General features: G+C 42.1%; 1 pseudogene; it reads right to left on the reverse strand.

Annotated features, from left to right (window-relative positions):
• Positions 1-1487: 1487 nt before the first annotated feature.
• On the reverse strand, positions 1488-1607 carry LOC136877884 (5S ribosomal RNA; annotated as a pseudogene).
• Positions 1608-17279: the final 15672 nt, after the last annotated feature.

The following is a 17279-nucleotide window of genomic DNA, read 5'->3' on the forward strand; positions in this document are numbered from 1 at the left end:
TATAGCGTCGAATTCACAGAAAAGGTCAACAGCAAAAGGTGCGGCAGCTCCGTTAAAGCTACAGCCGCAGGTCTCCTTGGCTTAGAAAGAAGTGAATATAGGAGAATTAAAGTTTAAAGATACTTTTTCCGGCTGTGAATAGGCCTATTGTAAACCTGCTCAGTAGAGCCGTGCATTGAGCAAATCTGAGCTCATTCCGTCTCTACTCCTACGACCCACCTTTTCTGTGACAGAGAATGAACCTGCTTCAAAACTAATAAAGATTCATTAATGAACGAGTCTGCACAGACTCAAGTCAGACTCACTGCTGCTCACTCGAAATGGGCGATATTTGAACAATGACCAGTGTGAATCAACCTAAACTCAAAACTCAATACTCGATGACAACTTAGGTACATCACTCCATTTTTATTTTTATTTTTACAAGTTACTTTACGTCACACCGACAGAGATAGGTCTCACGGTGATGATGGGATAGGAAAGGGCTTGGAGTAGAAAGGAAGCAGTCTTGGCCTTAATGAAGGCACAGCCCCCACATTTGCCTGCTGTGGAAATGGGAAACCACGGAAAACCATCTTTAGGGCTGCCAACAGTGGGGTTCGAACCCACTATCTCCCGAACGCAAGCTCACAGCTGCGCACCTCTAACCGCACGGCCAACTCGCTCGGTCCACTCGGTGGGTGATCGAAGTGCAAGTTCTTTGTCATGTTTTTGCTTTACGCGTGTACATTACGAGTGTTAGTTACACGCAGTGGCTGTAATGTACAAGAAAGATATGCGGCGAAACAATGCATGTGGCAATCGTATACCAATCATTGAGCCACTTGAACTTCCGAGTATTCCAGCTGCTCGATCTTTACTGACTCGTTTCTGCTAATTGTCATAAGACAGTATTGACAGTTCAGTGACAATGAGCGCCCATTCGCATATCGTCTTTCCAAACACTCACTGAACAGAGTGAGTGAGCTCTGAACGAGACTAGACTGAGCGGCATCCATTTCATATAAATGAGTATGAGGGTGTCTAAACGTCGGGAGGGAGTGAAGGGTAGTACTGAAGGCACAACGTGTGTATTGCTATACATTTCAATCACAACAGTCTTGCAACGGGCTGTCTACCTGCAACAAGGAGTTAAACGAGGAGGGGACGCCATGCTTTGTTTATATCGGGACACCATTTCTGTACATGCGTGCACACTTTTCTGAGAAACAGTTGAACCTATTTGTTCGTGGCGTCGACCTACAAAGAACTTTTGCCCCTACTTGCACCATATGTCATGAACCTGCGTGTATTTGGATATTGCGGAAGTGTAAAGTGTTGAATGCGAGGAAAGGAACGTTAAGGACGACAAAAACACCCAGTCCCAAGGCCAGGGATATTAATCTTTTAAAATCAAAAATCCCTGACCCGGCCGGGAATCGAACCCGGGGCCGCCGAGTGACAGGCGGACACGTTTCCCCCTACACCGCGGTGCCTGACGGGAATTGAGCCAACGGCACGTGATGTTCCCAAGCGGTCACCCATCCAACTACTGACCACACCCCAATGTTGCTTAACTGCTGTGATCGGACGAGAACCGGTGTATTCAACATGGTATGGCCATTGGCAACCTATAGTTGCAATGTTCGTTGTGGGTATACTCAAGGTTTGTATCTAAATGACAGGTAAATTATATTTTGAGTCGGGTTGATTAACTCGAACGGTAGTGTGCTGGACTTCTGACCCTAACTTGGCAGGTTCGATTCTGGCTCAGTTCCATGGTATTTGAAGGTGCTGAAATAAGTCAGCCTCCTGTCGGTAGGGATAAAATTCCGACACCTCGGCGTCTCCGAAAACCGTAAAATTGCTTTGTAGGACGTAAACCCTTTGTGGAGTAGTGGTTAGTGTGATTAGCCGCTACCCCCGGAGGATCGAGTTCGATTCCCGGCTCTGCCACGAAATTTGAAAAGTGGTACGAGGGCTGGAACGGGGTCTACTCGGCCACGGGAGGTCAACTGAGTAGAGGTGGGTTCGATTCCCACCTCAGTCATCCTGGAAGTGGTTTTCCGTGGTTTCCCACTTCTCCTCCAGGCAAATGCCGGGATGGTACCTAACTTAAGGCCACGGCCACTTCCTTCCCTCTTCCTCGTCTATCCCTTCCAATCTTCCCATACCCCACCAAGGCCCCTGTTCAGCATGGCGGGTAAAGCGGCCTGGGTGAGGTACTGGTCATCCTCCCCAGCTGTATCCCCCGACCCAATGACTTAAGCTCCAGAACACTGCCCTTGAGGCGGTAGAGGTGGGATCCCTCACTGAGTCCGAAGGAAAAACCAACCCTGGAGGGTAAGTAGATTAAGAAAGAAAGAAAAGGACGTAAAAACCAATAACATTCTTATATTTTGAAAATAATTAAAATTAATTCTGATGAAATACAATAACATGCGATCATTCTTCTTTGAGCGCCTATACACAGGCTCTCTTACACCCGCCGTCGGACATCTCTGGCTTATTCCTTCATCTTTGATTATTTCTTTCTACTTGTTTTCATTTGCATTAGACTTGGAAGTTCTACAAATTAAGATAGGCCCTACTGAGATAGATTGGAAATGTTCACACAATTCTCAATTGTTTCAAAGACCTAATCGAGTTTTCTCACAAATATAATAAGACCTAATCGAGTTTTCTCACAAATATGATCACAGATAACGATGGATCTCGCACAGACTACACGAGCGACATCTCATCGCACGTGCCATCACATCACTGTCCTGAGTTATGCTAACTTAATCGCACGTTCCGAGCTCCATTTTCACCATAAAATGGTAGATGCGCGCACCGCTCATTATTGCACCAACTAACCTTGAAAGCTCTTTCGACATTCCTCTTCTCAAGTTAGTTATTATACGATTGCCAGCTGTTTATATTTTATAAATTATTGAGGAAAGTCTGGTATAGGCCTACACTTCTTTTTGGAACACGCGTATTTTTTTTTCTTTCTGAATTCTCCATTAACATCACATTAAGAAGGCTTTTGAAGTTACCTCCTTTTAAACGGGTCGTAATGCACGTGGAGACTGTAGTGGATGACTAAATTTAAATTTCAGGACGTATCAGTGTCGATCACTTGAAGAGCTAACATTACCTTTACCTGTAAGTTAATCTTAACATTCCCACCAATTTAATAGAGTCTAATGTAAAGCAATACTTCAACATTAGTTGACAAAGCGAGTATATAGAAAGGGTTCTGGTCAGTTCTTTGTGCTCAGCGATTCCGTCACGGTTGACAAGTGAACTAATTTACGGTCAACTCAACTTGAATGAGTTCCACGTACATATTGAGTGTTGGAACTTTAATACTACATCAGCTATTTGTGAAATACGGTACGGAGAGGTAAAAATGTGCAAAAATTTCCCAAAAGATATAAAGTGTTATCACATTATTCCTTCCTTCCTTCCTTCCTTCCTTCCTTCCTTCCTTCCTTCCTTCCTTCCTTCCTTCCTTCCTTTCACCTTCTTTCCTTCAATACCATGGGACTTTTATGTTAACAGCTATATTTAAACTACGCTAGTTCGAAATTGCAGGTGCTGTATCTATAGCAATGAGCTGCGGCGATAGCTTAATTTGATTATTGTTTCAGAAGGAATATTTACAACAAAAGTTGAAAATTTTGAATTTTTACCACTATATTGTACAGTACAGATATTTGAAACGTAATGGAGCGTATTCTTTGTTTCATTCGAGGGGTCACATAGCACCTTCTTTATCAGGCGAAATACACTTTCAACAGGCTTGCAATGGTATTTCATATTTCCACGCTGTACACTTCATTACCTTAGTTGACCTTAGTGGAGCACTCGCTTAGTCGTCGTCCCTCTATTATGGGATGAATGGCAATTAATAGGTGTTTAAATATAGAAATTGAGTCTTTTCGGCTTCCAGAAACTATCGTTTGTTAACGAACTTCTATTGATGGGATTATCATTATTATATTATTCTTTTGTTTCGGCCAGCTATGGACCACGCTAATTCAATCATTCTGTCTTCAGCTTTAACACTCGCCCAGTACTCCCGCATCCTTCTTCGGTGAGCTTCCTCCCGCTCTTCGGTCCACGATTTGACTGTCTTCATTTTAGGTTTTGTTCGAAAACACTCAAGACTTACAAGTTTCTTCTTTAAAGGGCCACGTTGCAAGATGTTATCACGTAAGATCCCCATTCTTGTATATCCTTTTCCACCTCAGTGAACTAGACCCCCTTTTTTTAATTCAGAAAGTAGGCAAGATGATTATTATTATTATTATTATTATTATTATTATTATTATTATTATTATTATTATTATTATTATTATTATTATTATTTCCTGCTCCTTGGCTGAATGGTCAGCTTTGTCGCCTTCGGTTTAGAGGGTCCCGGGTTCGAATCCTGGTCTGGTCGGAGATTTGAACCATAAATGGTTCATTCGTCTGGCTCGGGGAGTGGGTGTTGGTGCTGCCCCAACGTCCGTACAACACACACCACACAAAACACTATCCTCCAGTCATGCACGGAATATGCCACCCACCCTCTTCGGAGGGTTTTTCATGGCTAAATGGTTAGCGTGCTGGTCTGTGGTTTCAGGAGTCCCGGGTTCGATTCCCGGCAGGATCGGGAATTTTAACCATAATTGGTTAATTCCATTGGATGTATATGCGTCTTAATCAACATTTCATTCTCAACACGACGCTCAGGTCGCCTACGGGCGTCCAGTCAAAAGACCTGCAACAGGCCTTTCTCCGGAGGCCACGCGCCATTTAATTTATTGGAGGATCTGCCTTGCAAGGGCTGCACTTCTCCCAACGCAATGTTTCGACCGTGTACGTTAACATCCTCTCTATTCCAAGGTGTGTCGCCTGTCTAGCAACTCAGTTGTATTTATGTAATTACTGTAGTGGTGCTAGAAGAGTGCAGCGAGGATAGTATCAGCAAATCTCCATAACAGTGTGAAAAAAGATGAAGATGGTTGTCGTTTTAAAGGGCCTAATATCTATGGCATCGGTCTCTAGTGTGGATGCCGGGCTGAGTGGCTCAGACGGTTGACGCGCTGGCCTTCTGACCCCAATTTGGCAGGCTCGATCGTGACACAGTCCGGCGGTATTTGAAGGTGCTCAAATGCGTCAGCCTCGTGTCCGTAGATTTACAAGCACGTAAAAGAACTCCTGCGGGAATAAAATCCGGCACCTCAGCGTCTTCGAAAACCATAAAAGTAGTTAGTGGGAAAAGAATACGTCATCCAACTAATAGAAGCGACAGTTATATATAGACGAAGTCAGGAAGCAGGTAAGAGCTACAGTACATTATCTTCTACCATATAACATGATCAAGAGATAGAATATGCAATTAAATACGCTGCATACATACTTCTATCTATTTACAACCTGTGGCAATACAGTTCGGTGAATGAAGTCAGAACGGTCGATCCGGCAACACTATAAACACGCAACGCTGTACCTGCGTAGCAGCAGGTTTTGACCACCTGCTCCCAACGTTGTTCAGTTGAGCAACGTGTGTGTGCGCCGTGTAAGACTTGTTTGACGCAGTGCGTGTTTAGTGTGTTGGTTCTGAACTGCAAAAACATGAAGACCAAAATATCAACGTACAGTTTTGTTTTAAGCTTGGCAAGACACCTAAAGAAACGCAAGAGATGCTGGTACGTGTTTATAAAGATCAAGCACTGCCCTTGAAGTGTGTGTACGAGTGGTTCGTCCGTTCTCGAGGAGGCCGGAAAAATGTTTCTGACAACCCCCGTTGCGGAAGACCGGCGACCGCCGTCGGTGACGAAAACATTGAGAAGGTGAGGACATAAATCACGAACGATCGGCGATTAACTGTGCGCATGATAGCGGATGAACTGCAGATTAACCGTGAATCCGTGCGACAAATCGTTACCCAGAAGCTAGGGAAAAGGAAAATGTGTCCTCGTCGTGTGCTACATCACTTGGCTGACGATCAGAAGCAGGAACGTTTAGAGGCTTCACAGCTTTTTGTCGAAACGGTGGATGCGACAAAAAAAATTTAAACTGTATTGTCACTGAGGCTGAAACCTGGTGTCTCAGGTACGATCCAGAAACGAAACGGCAAAGCATGGAATGTCGTTCTCCGCGATCTCCTCGTCGGAAAAAGGTCAGAGCCGAAAAGTCACGCATCCAACTCGCTTGAAAGGAAAGAGATTTGACGATATTCCTGACATCCGACGAAACGTGATGAGGCTTTTGAACACCATCCCAAAGGAAGCCTTCTTGCAAAGTTTCCAGGACATGTATCGCCGATCTCAGCAGTGCATAGTTATGGTAGGGGACTATTTCGAAGAACAGTAAGGTCACTGTCGTGCATTGTTCATCTATGTTGATAGTACAGGACTATTGACCGAACTTTATTGTCACAGGTTGTAATTCCCCACATACACCAATTTGTCATTATTCGATGTTCGACAAATTACTAATAGCCTGTCCCGAAAATATAACAAGAATCCCGGTCGAAAAGGTTTTTGAAATTAAAACGCACGTTCTCAGTGGTCCGGATTCTTTATGAGACTGCAAGACCGTGTATATGATCACTATATCAGCCATCACGTGCCACTACAAGTTTGCTTGCTTCTTTGTTAATAAATCCATTAAAATTCTTTGCCTGACTGAACACATTCTCGCATTATCAACGTATCCCTTTAGCTACGCAAAGTACCAGAAACGAAAAGGTATAACGCATTTAAAAGTGTGCTGTATTCTGTTATTATTTTCACAAAGCCGTTCAGTGGGAGAGGATACACCACGTTGATAGTCTGCAAAGTCAATGCTATGTGGTACAGAATTACTACTACCGAAGTTTACCGACGGAGTACAATACAAAATTCTGCTCATAGTAGCAATTGAATTTCGATTCTCAATGTAGGTTCGTAATTCGTGGTAATATATCGCTAGTAACAAAAATAAAAAAGAAAGCTGTCATCAAAGCAGCAAATGAATGTTGCCTTTTTGTAAATCCCTTTTTTAAATGGGAAGCCATTCTCCAAAGCTCGTGCAAATGCCCTCTCGACTTTGCTGCTGCTGGGGGCAGCTAGTTGGTTGTACCGTGTTATTTTGATAGCTAATGTAATTTTTGCTCTTGTACAACAACGAAGTCACTCAAAATTGTATGGAAAAATATTAGAGGATCATTTATCGTTGAGTAGTGTAATTTTAAAATTCAAACGCTTGTAAACTCTTTTAGTACAGGTTGTGTGTTCTGTGTTAATTTGTATGGAGATGGAGTTGAGGGCAGTGAGGGGGGGGAATACTGGTGAGATTTATGTGGCGGGCCTCACTGGCCCGCCCATAGGCTAGCACTTGCAGTCACTCAATCACCCTTGCACAAGGCAAGAGTGACGTGCTGGCGCTAGGGATAACGAGAAAGGAGAGAAATTAGCATGACAAATCCACCTCACCTCGTAAAATGTCATCGATATCCAGTTTTGTGATCTTATGGGAAGAAGATTGTGGTATTTGTCAACGTGTATATTCTAAAGCTCTGGTGCTCTTTCACCAATGATATTCATCTATAATGACGACCTCACACATAATACAAAGTAGAATCTTTGAATATTTGATGACAATAGCAGTCTTCTTTAACCTTATGGTGAACGCACGACAATTTATGACAAGAGACAGGCAATATAGGAAATTTCATATCATAAACAATGTTACTATGGGAACAACTGATTTTACGATTTGCAATGTATATAATTCAATATGGCTAAAAGAAAACATATTTCTTTTCTTTTGCTAGTGGCTTTACGTTGCACCGACACAGATAGGTCTTATGGCGACGATGGGATAGGAAAGGCCTAAGAGTTGGAAGGAAGCAGCCGTGGCCTTAATTAAGGTACAGCCTCAGCATTTATCTGGTGTTAAAAATGGGGAAACTACGGAAAACCACCTTCAGGACTGCCGGCAGAGGGATTCGAACCCACTATCTCCCGGATGAAGCTCACAGCCGCTCGCCTCTAACCGCACGGCCAACTCGCCCAGTGAAATCATATTTCATAATATTTTATGAAATAGTGAGACAACGAAAACCTTCATATATTATTTTGTAAGATTTTGTAAGATTTACACTTTAACGCTTTAAAAAATTAAATCTTATTTTGTTTCATATTCTGCACGATCTTATCTACCCCTCCGCCATTCATATCCTTACGGGGGCGTTAACTTACGTTTTAGGTTTAAAAAATCAGATTTTACTTTTTGTCTTTTTGAATTTCGCAGATCTTAAACATCTTACTAAAATTTGTTTCGTGTTAATATCTGTGTTACTTTCTGACTTATGGTCCAATAAAGTTTGACGTTTAAGTGGGTGTGGTTCACAGCAACTTGAGCAGTTACACACTTTGCTGGACTCAAGGAAGTTCAACCACTCATCACTCTGTTTATATTACCTCTACAGTAGTTAGTACGTTTCTCCGGTCAAAGATGGCAACACATGCAATATTCCGGTGACGATATGCGCGTGTCATTTGTTTGTTGTTGTTGCAATTGAATACTGAGTATGTTTGTGCTGTTAGTTCTGAGTTATTTATTTCGGAAGTAACTGAAGATTCTCGTATTTCTCCCAGGTGGTCAAATAAACGGACGTTTACTGGCAATATTAATACCAGAAAGAAGGCTACCGGTATTACAGGCCTAAATACAAGCAGAGTAGATTATGTGCCACAAAGCATGAATGAAAGCTGCAGTAAGATAAGTTGCCATAATCTCCCCTATATCACTGATGCAGACTTACAATTCAGTGGATATAGGCTCTTCAGTGTAAATGTTCTTAATTCTATTCTTCAGTGCTATTCTTTATATAGTGTATTCAAGAATGGTTATTTATATTTGGAAGAACAGTTGAAGTGACGTAAAGGGTGGGCTTCGAAATGTTTGTTATTGTGAGATAACTGTGACTTTCAAGAATCGGGTTGAAATTTAGTATGATTTACCATACTTTTATAGCATGATAAGGATATAATATGTTAGAAATCTTGAGTGGAATACCTTGTAAAGTAGAGACGTGTTCACTGCGACAGCCAAGAACACACCCACCGTCCCCCAGAAGTAATTTTGCTTTTATAACCCAATGCAATTTATCACGCGCCATTGTCCATCGTCGAACTACGTACCAGCATTTCCATTGGTTGAGACACAATGGGACGCACAAGAAACACACAACTTTGTCACTAACCTACCCTAACGTATCCAGACCAATGGGGGGTCACGCGGGATACTAGAGCCCTAGGCCCGCATCGCGGCATCTAACCTGGGGGCTTACGCACCCAGACCCCCTTTGCTTGATCCAGACCAATGGCTTTGTCACTACACTACCCTAACCAATCCAGACCAATGGCCATGTCACTAACCTACCCTAACGTATCCAGACCAATTGTTTTGTCACTAACGTACCCTAACGTATCCAGACCAGTGGATTTGTCACCGTACGAGATTCGTAAATCCAAAAGTAGCGTTGCTGCACTAGGACTACTTCTTTAGATTAACAGTTGGCAGCCCTGTCCACCGCACGATCATGACCATCGCGAGAAGTGAGCGAGAGAGAAACAAATGACAGTGCAATTACACGTAGATGCGTGCACTGGAAAATGGTAAGTCTTACTGAAGTTTTGCCAAGAATCTTTTTTCTTCTTCAGATATTGCTGGGGACATGGGATTATTTGATGTAAATATTAGATTATGTTATGGTAGGAAATGCATTGGAAAGTCACAGAAATGTGCCAGACTATTTAGTGCTGTAATGAACATGCCACCTCCGGTAGCAAACTTTCTGCGATACATTCCCTTGCTTGTGAAGTCCACTTCTTCTGTTGGAGAACTTAGTATGAATAATACTGTGTCTGTTGCAAAAGACCTTTCAGAAAATAATGGCATAGCAGTGACAGTTGATGGCACTTGGTAGAAGACAGGTCATACTTCATTGTTTGGTTAACAAATGTAATTGCTGTTGAAATTGTTATAGTTATAGCTTGTGTGGTTAACAGTAAATATTTCCATAGTTGTATACTGGTTGTTAACCTAAACAGTGAGCATAAAAAGGAAACTTTTAAGGCTCACAGACAGCAGTGCAAGGGAGTATGGAAGTGGCAGGTTTTGTGCAAATGTTTTGTCGTTCAGAGGAGAAACATGGGTTACGGTACTCACAGTATATAAGTGATGAAGACAGCAGGGAGTTCAAAGCTGTTTTAGAGAAAAAGCCCTATGGGGAAGCTGTCCAGGTTGAAAAACTGGAGTGCATTGGCCACATTAAAAAAATGGGTAGCCGCTTGAGAAAATTACGTGACAGCCTCAAGGGAAAGAAATTGCCAGATGGGAAGGTGTTATCAGGAAAGGGAGGTAAAGGCAGGCTTTCTGATTCTGAAATTGACTCTCTTCAGTATTATTATGATGTAGCCGTAAGGAGCAGTGCTGGAGACCTTGAACGTATGAGGCAGGCAGTGTGGGCAACATTCCTTCACAAGGTTTCTACAGACCAGGCCCCACAACATTCCCTATTTCTCCCCAGACCTGATAGTTGGTGTGGTTATAACAACTCCCTTGTTGATCCTAGCAATAATTATAAACACGACCATTATCTCCAGGCACCTGTTATTGATGTAATAAAGCCCACATATAGAGAACTTGCCCATCCAGTTGAAAAGTGCCTGCATGGAAAGATCCAGAATTCCAATGAGTAACTCAATGGTGTCATCTGGAACAGATGCCCAAAAACTTTCTTGGTAGGTATTTCATCACTACTGGTGTGTTAGATGCCACGTCTGTGTTTAATGGTGGTTATAAAGCAACAAAACTGATATTAGAGGGAATGGGATTGGAAGGTTGATCCTGGTGCACCGCAACACTGGAAAGTCTCGATATTCCTCGAATAAAACATAGTGCATATAAGCGCTCGGAAGACGTGAAGAAGAAGGAGAAGAAGAAGGAAGAGGAAAAGAAAACTGGACCACAGAATTATGAATATGGAATGTTTTAGACTTGTAAGTTGGAACCTCAGTAAAATTTTGGATGCTTTTCTTTGAACGTGTTTATCTCTAAATTGAATATTGGTCCACATAAGGTACATTTTCTCAAAACATAGCCAAGGAAATTGGATGAACATTTTAGGGATGCTTTTTATCCCTCATGGGCATAATTTGACAAACAGGAATTCTAATAGCTTGCTTTGGTTAGGAGAAAAAATTCTTAAAAAATAAAATTATAAATATTTTTTTACAGTTTATAAAATCATAATTTTGAAAGTTGATGAAGTATAACGATTTCTCTTCGTCAGATAATGTCACCGGCAATCGTCTTTATGACTAGGAAGATTCAGTGTTCTCATTCCAATACTTTTTCTAAAAATATACCTTTAGTGACACTATATCAGAGATAAAAGTGGCAAAATTTAGGAGCTGTAAGTTGGTAGCCCTGTACTATTCAGAATTGAAATTTCTTTTATATTAACAGTCATATGCATATGATATCTGGACAAAGTTTCAGATACAGTGGTGAAAGCAATGCTGAGAAAATGATTTTTAATGTTTTTCGACCATTTGGGAGACGGCTAAGTTAACGCCCCCTTAAGCAATGCACTGGGATTTCCAGATATTTACCAAGACAGTTTCCGGGAAACACACCTCAAAAACCAAAACCACTCTTTCCGACAGCAATTGAGCAACACTGAGTGACTTCCTCTATTTACGTATTCCAAGGGACTCAGTTCACCTGTGTCGTCTATTTCAAACTAACTATAATGCTAATAATAAGAGTTGGTGTGTGACATTTCTTAGAGGGAGGTCCGTTTACTGCCTGCCGAGGCGGGATAAAGGGAGTGGCTGTGTGGTTGCCATGAAAACGAGGGTGGGGCGACTGCGGTTGCCATGGAGATAAAACTTCAGGGCAGCTCGTCTTGCTGGGAGTTGCCAAACCTGTCACTGTCACTGATAAGAACCTGATTGTTTGTATAAGAGTGATCGCAAATGGGACGACACCGCCTGATCAGGTAGTCTACAACAGATCACAGCGGTCAGAATGAAGGAGGAAACAAGTGAGCCGGAAGCGAGGGGTAAGAGTATGTAGAAAGGAATGCTGGAATGTAGCAACATAGTGAAATGGAACGTGCAGTGCTCCTCCCTCCAAAATCCCCCTGTGGGTGGGGGCAGTAGAATAACACCCACGGTATCCCCTGCCTGTCGTAAGAGGCGACTAAAAGGGGCCTCGGGGGCTCTGAACTTTGGAGCGTGGGTTGGCGACCACGGGGCCCTCAGCTGAGTCCTGGCATTGCTTCCACTTACTTGTGCCAGGCTCCTCACCTTCATCTATCCTATCCGACCTCCCTTGGTCAACTCTTGTTCTTTTCCGACCCCGACGCTATTAGGTTTGCGAGGGCTAGGGAGTCTTTCATTTTCATGCCCTTCGTGGCCCTTGTCTTCCTTTGGCCGCTATCTTCATTTTTCGAAGTGCCGGATCCCTTCCATTTTTCCCCTCTGATTAGTGTTATATCGAGGATGGTTGCCCAGTTGTACTTCCTCTTAAAACAATAATCACCACCACCACCTCCCTCCAACCTTACCTGTCAGACGCCAACTTTAGTTAACTCTAGCATAGAGGCACAGAGCATTAGATGACGTGACAGGTAAAGTAAACCGTGATTTATTTCTTCTTTCGGTGAATGAGTTTCATGGTTTCATTTATAGTAAGATATAATATAGTATTTATATATCGTAGTCTTAACTCCTTGGCTCATGTATGAGCGTTTAAGTACACTCGGGTTCTGTGGCCCATATAGAAGCATACGCGTTTAGAGCCTCACGCGTCTGTTTATGAATAAAATGTCTGGCTTCATGGCTAAATGGTTAACGTTCTGCCTTTTGGTTACAGGGTTCCCGGGTTTGATTTCCGGTAGGGACATCTACGGGTGTCAAATCAAACTGCCTGCACCTGGCGAGCCGAATATGTCCTCGGACACTCCCGACACTAAAAGCCATACGCCATTTCATTTCATGAATAAAATAAGAAGAATAAATGGAGGTTGAAAAGTAAATGAAGTAAATGAAAGAGAAGAACAAAAATAGGACGACGAGAAAAAATTAAGGAAATGGAAGTGAATAATAAGAAAGAGAGAGAGAGAAGAAAAACAGGTAGAAAACGGAAGGAGGAGAATAAGAAGAAGGAGAAGAAGATGATAATGATTTGATATTTTTTTCCTTCTTTTCCTTTCTTCTCTTCCGTCTCCTTCTTCCTCATATTTCTTCTTTTTCTTCTAAAATTTTACAGGTCCATGTTATCAGCTGGTCCAGCGGTTAAAATGGATGCGCCATATCCATCTGAAAACGTACTAGTATTGAATATTAGTCAAAATTTAATGTTTTCTTTTGTAAGAAGGGACACATATTACAACATTAAAACATCTACTTCATATATTGAATTGTTTTTACAGTTTCATATTTTGGTAAAATGCCGGGCTGAGTGGCTCAGGCGGTTAAGGCGCTGGCCTTCTAACCCCAACTTCGCAGGTTCGATCCTGGCTCAGTCCGGTGGAATTTGAAGGTACTCCAAGACGACAGCCCCGTGTTGGTAGATTTACTGGCACGTAAAAGAACTCCTGCGGGACTAAATTCCGGCACCTCAGCGTCTCCGAAGACCTTAAAAAGTAGTTAGTGGGACGTAAAGCAAATAACAAAAAAAATTGGTAAAATATACTTCATGTTGTGCTTTTCTCTGCTTATAACACTGACATCGAATGCGAATCTGGCATTAAATTTGCACGCAGCAAGTTTCAGGGCAGTACTCAATGCTATATGTTTAACGTCCTCCTTACAGTCTTAAAAGACTTCTGTATTCGGTAATATTGCCCTAAAAGTAGTTCTTTAATGTGCCAGAAAATCTACGGAAGGCAACCTTCTCGCACTTCAGCTCACTCAAAAATCAACTGGCACAGGAAGCGAATGCTCATTCAACTGAGTAAATACGTTTTATGCTATTGGGTTTGCATCCTACCGTCTGAGTCAAGTCTTATGGCAACGATGGGATAGAAACGAGCTGGTATTGAGAAGGAAGCGACCGTGTGCTTGAGGTACAGCATTTGTTTGGTGTGGAAATGGTAAACCAAGGAATATCATCTTTAAGGCTGCCGAAAGTAGGATTCGAACCCACCATCCCCCGAATGCATGCTAACCCCAGTGACGTCGTTCCATACACCATTGCAGTCTAGCATGTTTATGCACATTAGTTAAATGTAGGTGGAGAAGTGGACGACGCGCCGGTAACCCAGACCGTAATAAACAGCGACAGACTGTCACTCCTGATAGTGTACGATGTGTTTTATACTGTTCCACTGTTGCGCCAGAGCCGACGACGATGATATGTCCTGCAATGCCATTCGGATGAAGTGTCGATTTTCTCGGGGGTTAGTCTGAGTGGTGCGACCAAACCCATCTCGTCGTGTTCTACGGCCTTCTGTGAACCATTCTGTACACACCCGTTGCACTGCCGAAGCATTTCATCCCACAAGAACAGCAGTTTCCCGGATTGATGCATCACGTTCTCTCATGACAAGCGCCCTCTTTCAAACTCACTCATTTGGCAGTACGGTCCTCGCATGCGTCTGCAAGACATCCTGTACGTCTGCTCAAGTCACACTGATCCATTTTTTTTCGGTTTATAGCGACAACGAGAGTCGCAGGCACATTTTACCAGTCGGTGGTGGTGTGCCGAGGTATTGATGTGGACCTTGAACCTGAGAGCTGACATGGTTGGAATGCTAATCATTTCTTCAGAACATACTAATGCACATGCCCAATGAATATGAACTTCCTATCTCTAGTCTTTCAATGTGTTCTTGTTTTTATAAACATGAGTGTATAAAGTTAAAAATATTGTAGGATGAGTAAATGACAAAAAGTCAGTGCGTGGGTGAGGTATTTTATTTTGCCTCTTGTAATCAGCTCAAAAAAAGAACACACCTTTTTAATATAAAAATGAAACGTTATTCCCCCAACTACTTTACTTCATCAGCTTTGAAGTGGTTGCGCGTTTACTAAAGCAATATTTTTATAGCTGAAGAACAATAGCACAGCGATTACAATGTAATTGTATTTCAGTGACGGCTGAATTCAATAAGAACGAGGACGGTTGAATTGAGCTAATGATCACTGTCACGAAGCAGTGTACAACACTGGGGTGATTAATCTGGAACAGCAATAGTTCCCCGAGAAATAACGATCTCGAACCCCAAGAGTCAACTGCATACAGAGTGAGGTCTTTAGTTCTTGTATACTATGTTAGGTAATGTTAATGATGTGCGTATGTTGTGTATTCAGCCGGAAGACTGGTTTGATCCTCCATAGCTCCGCCAACAGCTGTCTTAGATAGCCTTGGTGTCACTGAAGAGACATACTAGGGAAATGAGGAGCCGGAAATTATTACATAACAGTATGCCAAGCCCACTGAAATTCATGCACCAACCGACCCTATGAGCGGAATTTTCATACCATTCATAACAGGGACTGGCTGCATAAGGAATGGTATTACTAGCATCGCTCATACCTCGGTCACTTTCATATTGTCAAAGCCAAGGATGAGACTGATAGTCCACTGCAAACAAAACATCACCAGCGAAGGCAGATGTTAATGATACTGGGCAGGTGAAGTTCACTCCGTGCAACGACGGATATTCACCTGATGAAGCTACATGCCCACTATACAGCCAAGAAAGAGACGTTGCCGAAATCTTCTTCTTCTTCCTCCACATCCCCAACTTTTCCCACACCATGGTGGAGGTGCGGATATGAAATGTGGCTCAGATGTAGACCCGGTACTGTTTTACGATCGGATACCCTTTCTGATCTCAACGCTATGTGGAGGGATGTACAGTGTTCATTGCTGCGTGTTTCTGTGGGGGTTGGTGTATTGTGTGTCTATGTGTCTATGAAGAGAGCAATATAGAGAGCAAAGCAAGCACCCAGCCCTGAGCCAGATAAATTGACCAGATGCTAAAATCGCATACTCTGTCAAGAATCGAACCCGGGACTCTATGAACCGAAGGCCAGTACGCTAACCAGCATCCAGCGATCTGAATTCTTAAGGTTAATCAAGTTATTAAAGAAAATTCAATCGTGTAAATGAACTGTACTGTGTAATTACCGCAACGTTTTACAACTTAGCCAATCTAAAGGAGATCAATGTGATTTTTAGCTTGTTAGTACGGCGTGACAAAGAACGATCATTTTATTGTCATTTATCTAGGATAACTGCGTCGTGGTACATGGCCGGAAGAATATGGCTATATGTCATATGGCATTTTATGGCTTGTTAACAATGAAATTACGTCATTGCTTTATCACACCTTCTAACCGGTATGGTTATGAGTAGGAATATCATGAATGATTCCTGAAGCTATACAGGCGTGGAAAATGTCAATTCAACTCCGCTTTGATCGCTAAGATAACGGCACTGTAAAAGATACATTCAGGTTGTGGGTATCTCACACGACATTCATTTAACGATAAAAGAAAATTATTACTAAGAACAGAGTCATTGACAGCTTCGGCTGTTTGTTTCTTCCTCAGCTGGATTTGTGACTCGCAATGATATTAATGGACTAACACCGAACAATATTCGTTGGAGTGTCACAGCAAGCTGCGACCAACTGAGTGAAGACACAAGAAAGTTCATAGCTAAACGAAGTTAAATTAACTAAGTTGTATCATGGAAATTAAATTAATTACAGCTACTAATAATAGTACTACAAGATAATTCAGACAACACCCGCTTGTCTTCCAGCTTAGGGAGGAAAATTGTCCCAGGAAATTATACGAGAGCGGACAATATAATAAGGTTACTTATAAACCAATAATTGAAATATACACTAAATTTTCATCCGTTCCACCTAGTGTGACCAAGTTTAAGAGCGATAGGAAAGAGCCCGAATTGCACAAACAAACAAACAAACAAACAAACAAACAAGCAAACAAACAAACAAATTAATTAATTAATTAATTAAATATTCATTATAGACTGCTATGTCTTTTAACATTCCGTCTGCAAACTTCTGAGAATTAACGAAGCACCTCCAGAAAAATCTACTTGCAGTTAGCTCTGTAGCCTCTGTAGTCCCACGCCTTATATCTTCAAATTATTAAAAGTCGAATATAAACATCGTTTCCTACTTTTCCTTCTGCTTCTCTTACCCTACATGGCAGAGTAAATTATTTTACTAGGTGACCTGTCTCCTCCCTTCGCCGTACACGACTCCACCATTAGAT

This window comes from Anabrus simplex, chromosome 7, assembly GCF_040414725.1.
Source record: "Anabrus simplex isolate iqAnaSimp1 chromosome 7, ASM4041472v1, whole genome shotgun sequence".
NCBI classification, from domain to species: domain Eukaryota; kingdom Metazoa; phylum Arthropoda; class Insecta; order Orthoptera; family Tettigoniidae; genus Anabrus; species Anabrus simplex.